Here is a 6,000-nt window from a genome sequence, read left to right on the forward strand (position 1 = left end):
ATGGATGCCCCTTTTTTTCTCTCCACAAAGGAAGGTTCTTGTCTCCTGTTGTTCAACAGCAGTGCTATTATATGTTTCTCCCCAACAGGTTTCACTGTTGGAAGAGGCCGAGGAAAGGCCTCTGAAGAGGAAAAGGCGGCGGCCTGCGTTTCTTCCTTCTACTTACTGACAGGACCCAAAGGGAGGCCTGGCCTTCTCCGCGCTCAGGAACTGCCTCGCGCCCGAAGCCGACCTCTTTGCATGGCGGCCGCGCGCTCGCCCTCCCACGAGCGCCTCAGGCCGCGCCCTCTCCTCCTCCTCCTCCTTCTCCCGGCTCCATTCGGTTTCAGGGGGCTTTGGGCGGAGGGAAGAGCCACCCCACACCTGCTTGGCCGCCGTTTTCCCAACCCAGGGACAGGGCGGGAGGCGCCGTTGCCAAGGGCCGGGAGGCGGGCCTGAGCGGAGGAGTTGCTCCTGAGGGGAGCCTCCCAGGAAAAGGGCGCCGGGCTTCCCGAATGTGCCACAAAGGCCCCGTACACACATCTGAATAAAAAGATTATCTCCTTTGAACTGGATTATATGGCAGTGTAGACTAGGGGCCCTTCCACACAGCCATATAACCCAAAATATCAAGGCACATAATCCATGATAATCTGCATTGAACTGGGGCCCCTTCCACACATCTGAATACAATCCCACATGACTGTGTGGAAGGGCCCCCAGAATAAGGTAAAGATTTTCCCCTGACATTATATTTAGTCGGGTCCGACTCTGGAGGTTGATGCTCATCTCCATTTCTAAGCTGAAGAGCCGGCGTTGTCCGTAGACACCTCCATGGTCATGTGGCCGGCATGACTGCATGGAGCGCCGTTACCTTCCCACCGTGATCTACTCACATTTTCATGTTTTCAAACTGCTAGGTTGGCAAAAGCTGGAGCTAACAGCGGCGCTCACTCCACTCCCCGGATTTGAACCTGGGACATTTCGGTCTGCAAGTTCAGCAGCTCAGCGCTTTAACACACTTCGCCACTGGGACTCCTTGAATATATTTATCCATAATTCCGAAATCCAAAATACCCACAAATCCAAAACTATCCGTATCGATGGTTCAGATAATAACACCTTCGTCTTCTGGTAGTTCAGTGTATAAAAACTTTGTTTCCTGCACCAGATTATTTAAAATATTGTGTATAAAATTGCCTTCAGGCTATGCGTAGAATGTGTATATGAATTATTTGTGAATTTTGTGTTTAGAGTTGGGTCCTAACCCCATATCTTATTTTGCACATGCAAGGATTCCTAAATCTGGGGGTGTGTGTGTGTGCAAAGTATGGAACATTTCCATTCCCAAGCATTTCAGATATGGAATACCCAGCTTGTACAAGCATATTAGCACCCCCGCTCCCTGGATTCGAACTGCCAACCTTTCAGTCAGCAAATTCAGCAGCTCAGCGGTTTAACCCACAGCACCACTGGTGGGCTCCTCAATATCAAGCAGAAAATCAATCAATATCTGTTTTGAATTGGGTTATCTGAGTCCATGGAGCCGCCAATGGTGCAGCGGGTTAAAGCGCTGAGCCGCTGAACTTGTGGACCAAAAGGTTACAGGTTCGAATTTGAGGGAGCGGAGTGAGCGCCCACTGTTAGCCCCAGTTTCTGCCAACCTAGCAGTTCAAAAGCATGCCAATGTGGGTAGATCAATAGGTACCACTTCTGCGGGAAGGTAACAGCGCTCTAATGCAGCCATACTGACCACATGACCTTGGAGGTGTCTACGGACAACGCCGGCTCTTCGGCTTAGAAATGGAGATGAGCACCAACCCCCAGTCGGACACGCCTAGACTTAATGTCAGGGGAAACATTTTCCTTTACCTATGCTATCCAAAACAAATATAGATACAGTAGAGTCTCACTTATCCAACATAAATGGGCTGGCAGAATGTTGGATAAGCGAAAATGTTGGATAATCAGGAGGGATTAAGGAAAAGCCTATTAAACGTCAAATTACCTTATGATTTTACAAATTAAGCACCAAAACATCATGTTTTACAACAAATCGACAGAAAAAGCTGCTCAACACACGGTAACATTATGTAATAATTACTGTATTTACCAATTTAGCACCAAAACATCGCAATGTATTGAAAACACTGACTACAAAAACATTGGCTATTAACAAATTGTCTACAGATAAAGATAGAATTGCATAAAATGAACTTACAGTAACAACATTGTCAGAAATTAAATCCATAAAAAGTTCAGTCTTTGCTGCCTAGAGAAACAGCTGTGGATATGGACAGGAGGCAGACTGCATTGGATAATCCAGAATGTTGGATAAGCGAATGTTGGATAACTGAGACTCTACTGTACTGTATATATATTTGGCTGGAGTTACACTTGCTTGTAACTTGGGGACTATCTGTCTGTATAGGGCTCCTTCTACATTATCATATACAGTAATCCAGTTTATCAAAACAAATAATCCACATTATCTGCTTTGAACTGGATTATATGAGTCTACACTTAAATCTTTAAGTGAGTACCCTAAATTTAAAAATAACCCAATTCTCTGCAAAACTGATTTCAGGACTGCTGGCGCTACAATCTAAGGCCTCGTCTACACTGCCATATAATCCAGATGATCAAATCAGATAATTCACATTTTCTGTTTTGAACTGGATTATATAAATCTACACTACCATATAATCCAGTTCAAAGCAGATAATCTGGATTTTATATGGCAGTGTAGAATAGGCCTTAAATAAACTTCAGTATTTTCAATAGGACATATTGCTAATATGCTGGTACAAGCTGGGTATTCCATATCTGAAATGCTTGGGAATGGAAATGTTCCATATTTTGCACATACACACACCCAGATTTAGGAATCCTTGCATGTGCAAAATAAGATATGGGGTTAGGACCCAACTCTAAACACAAAATTCACTAATAATTCATATACACATTCTACGTGTAGCCTGAAGGCAATTTTATACACAATATTTTAAATAATCTGGTGCAGCAAACAAAGTTTTTATACACTGAACTTCCAGAAGACGAAGGTGTTATTAACTGAACCATCGATACGGACAGTTTTGGATTTGTGGGTATTTTTGATTTCGGAATTATGGATAAATATATTCAAGGAGTCCCGGTGGCGAAGTGTGTTAAAGCGCTGAGCTGCTGAACTTGCAGACTGAAATGTCCCAGGTTCAAATCCAGGGAGTGGAGTGAGCGCCGCTGTTAGCTCCAGCTTCTGCCAACCTAGCAGTTTGAAAACATGCAAATGTGAGTAGATCAATAGGTACCGCTCTGGCGGGAAGGTAACGGCGTTCCATGCAGTCATGCCGGCCACATGACCTTGGAGGTGTCTACGGACAACGCCAGCTCTTCGGCTTAGAAATGGAGATGAGCACCAACCCCCAGAGTCAGACATGACTGGACTTAACGTCAGGGGAAACCTTTACCTTTACCTATATTCAAGCTTCATAGAATTGCATCCTATGTATTTAAATGTTGATAAGGTATATTAGGTTTACCCAAATCGAATCAACCGTGGCCAATCCTAATTATGATTTCTTAAACTAACAAATTATGGCTAACTTTAGGAAAAGTCACATGTTTAGAATACAATTACCAGTATTCTTCAGCTAGCACTGTTATAAAAAAAATTGACCTCCCCCCTAAAAAGAATGGACTCAACATGAATTCTGAAGTCATATGTGAATATTATTTTATTTTTACATTGTATAGGTAAAGGCAAAGGTTTCCCCTGACGTTAAGTCCAGTCGTGGCCGACTCTGGGGGGTGGTGCTCATCTCCATTTCTAAGCCGAAGAGCCGGCGTTGTCCATAGACACCTCCAAGGTCATGTAGCCGGCATGACTGCATGGAGCATCGTTTCCTTCCTGCCGGAGCAGTACCTATTGATCTACTCACGTTTGCATGTTTTCGAACTGCTAGGTTGGCAGGAGCTGGGGTTAACAGCGGGCGCTCATTCCGCTCCCAAGATTTGAACCTGGGACCTTTTGGTCTGCATACATTGTATACATTTTCACAATATCGAAAAGATAGCATTTCCCTCTCCCCACATTGGCCTCATTTCTAGTAGCCCAGCCAGGAAACTACACATTCCAAAAGGGATTAAACTAACCTTTCATCAACAAACCACCTCAGAGGAAATTAAGAGGAAATGCGCAGACAAAATACCTATCTGTAAATCCTTTTAACAAAAGGGGGTTTGCTCACCGTCTCAGGACTATACACTTTAACTGTCATGGCCTAATGCAATGGAATCCTGGGAGTTGTAGTTTTACAAGGCCTTTCACCTTCTTTGCCAAATAGTGCTGATGCCTCACCAAACTACAACTCCTAGGATTCCATTGTATTGTGCCATTGCATTTAAAGAGGTGTCAAAGTACACTACAGCTTAGATGTCACACTACTTGGTAAATAATATGCTTCTAATTGTAGCCTAAGAAGACAGTGCTAGGGAAAGTATGACCCCTCCTTTGCCTTGCAAAGCTACAATTATTTTCAGTATACATTTCTGCCTTGTTTTATGATTACTTATATTAGGATACTACTGCTAAGGGAAGTAATGTTATATATATGCAAGTTGCATTATCCTCTGAACAAACTGCAGCAACAAATTAATTCATTCTTACTTTGTCAGCTTTTTTCAAAACTTCCCACTAAACATAACTTTGATTGTCTAATAATAACAAGCTTACTGCTGAACTGTGAAAAACTTCATAACATTGATTTGAACAAATCAAGCTGCTATTTGAAGCACTAAAACAGACTGACCTTTTTCCTGGTCAATTGGCAAGTAAAATTCTTAAAATGGATGTAAGGAGTTGCTTTATTATTATTGGGGCTGTGGCTAACACAGTGGGATAAACCGTCAGCTACAGAAAATCCTGCCAACCAGGAGGTTGGCAATTCAAGCCACAAGTAGCTGGGAGCTTCCACCGTCAACCCTAGGTTCTGTTTACCTAGCAGTTTGAAAACAGCAAGGTGAGTAGATAAATAGGTACCGCCTTGGCGGGGAGGTAAAAGGTGCCCCAGAAAAAAACTTTCCAGCAATTCAATCAGAAAGGCATCCATGGACAACAGGCTCCTCGACGTGGAAAAATAGAACAACAGCACCTCCCCATGGCTGGGTTGAGCACAGCCTACAAATGCCAGAAATGAAAAAGAGGGAAGCCTCTGTCTATGTACTGTCTGTCTTTGTTGTTAATTGTATATGTCATTAAATGTTTGCCATATATGTATTCTGTAATCCGCTCTGAGTCCCCTCGGGGAGATAGAGCGGAATATAAATAAAGTATATTATTATTATTATTATTATTATTAATGTTTCCTTTGGCTTTAGAATTTTGATCTAGCCAGCATTACATTTTTCCCACCAGAATATTCCCTTCTTTTCTATGGATGCCATCAAACTACCAAGAGCTGCACAGATTAATGAGAAGGAAGGCCTTCATTTGGTATTTAGATGAAGCAATTTTAATCAAAATTAGTCATGCAAATAGGCAATCAGTTTTGCTAATATAAACTAGAGGAACTGAAGGCAGTGCATTCATTTGCCCTATATTTCATTTTTCAAAATAATTACATGCGGCGTGTGCTCATGAACTTATAGGGAAATTTTAATTGAAAGGAATGTGGGGTTCTAATTTTCATACTAGCAAATATTTTTTGACATTATGTTTATCTTAACTTAAAAAAACTGTATTTTAATATCTCAGCAGCTTCATACTAGATGATATTTGGCATAAGGCATCAGAGTTGCCATTTTCTACAATGGGTCTTGACAGACAGAAATTTAAAAATAAAATTTTCTCATTGGAAAAAGAACAAGGAGCGAAAATGATTGCAGTCACATATATCAGCAACAGTGAATGCTTGATTTCCATTGCTTATTTATTTGGTTTATGTGTGCCTCTTAGACTGCTAAGTAAAGAAGCATAATTAACATTACTGCAAACCATGTCAAGTCCTGCTTATATAGAAGAGA

At 42.0% G+C, this 6,000-nt stretch overlaps 1 protein-coding gene across 3 annotated transcripts in view; it reads right to left on the reverse strand.

The window, feature by feature from the left end:
• Nucleotides 1-435, reverse strand: part of pik3cg (phosphatidylinositol-4,5-bisphosphate 3-kinase catalytic subunit gamma) — a 42,067-nt gene extending 41,632 nt beyond the window's left edge. For 2 of the 3 annotated variants that reach the window (XM_016994002.2, XM_016994003.2), the window contains exon 1: nucleotides 167-434. The gene's annotated coding sequence lies outside the window, so the exon portion shown is untranslated. Of the gene's footprint in view, nucleotides 1-166 lie in introns of all 3 variants that reach the window. The other variant, XM_008111568.3, reaches the window with a different exon arrangement.
• Nucleotides 436-6,000: the final 5,565 nt, after the last annotated feature.

This window comes from Anolis carolinensis, chromosome 5, assembly GCF_035594765.1.
Source record: "Anolis carolinensis isolate JA03-04 chromosome 5, rAnoCar3.1.pri, whole genome shotgun sequence".
Lineage (NCBI taxonomy): Eukaryota > Metazoa > Chordata > Lepidosauria > Squamata > Dactyloidae > Anolis > Anolis carolinensis.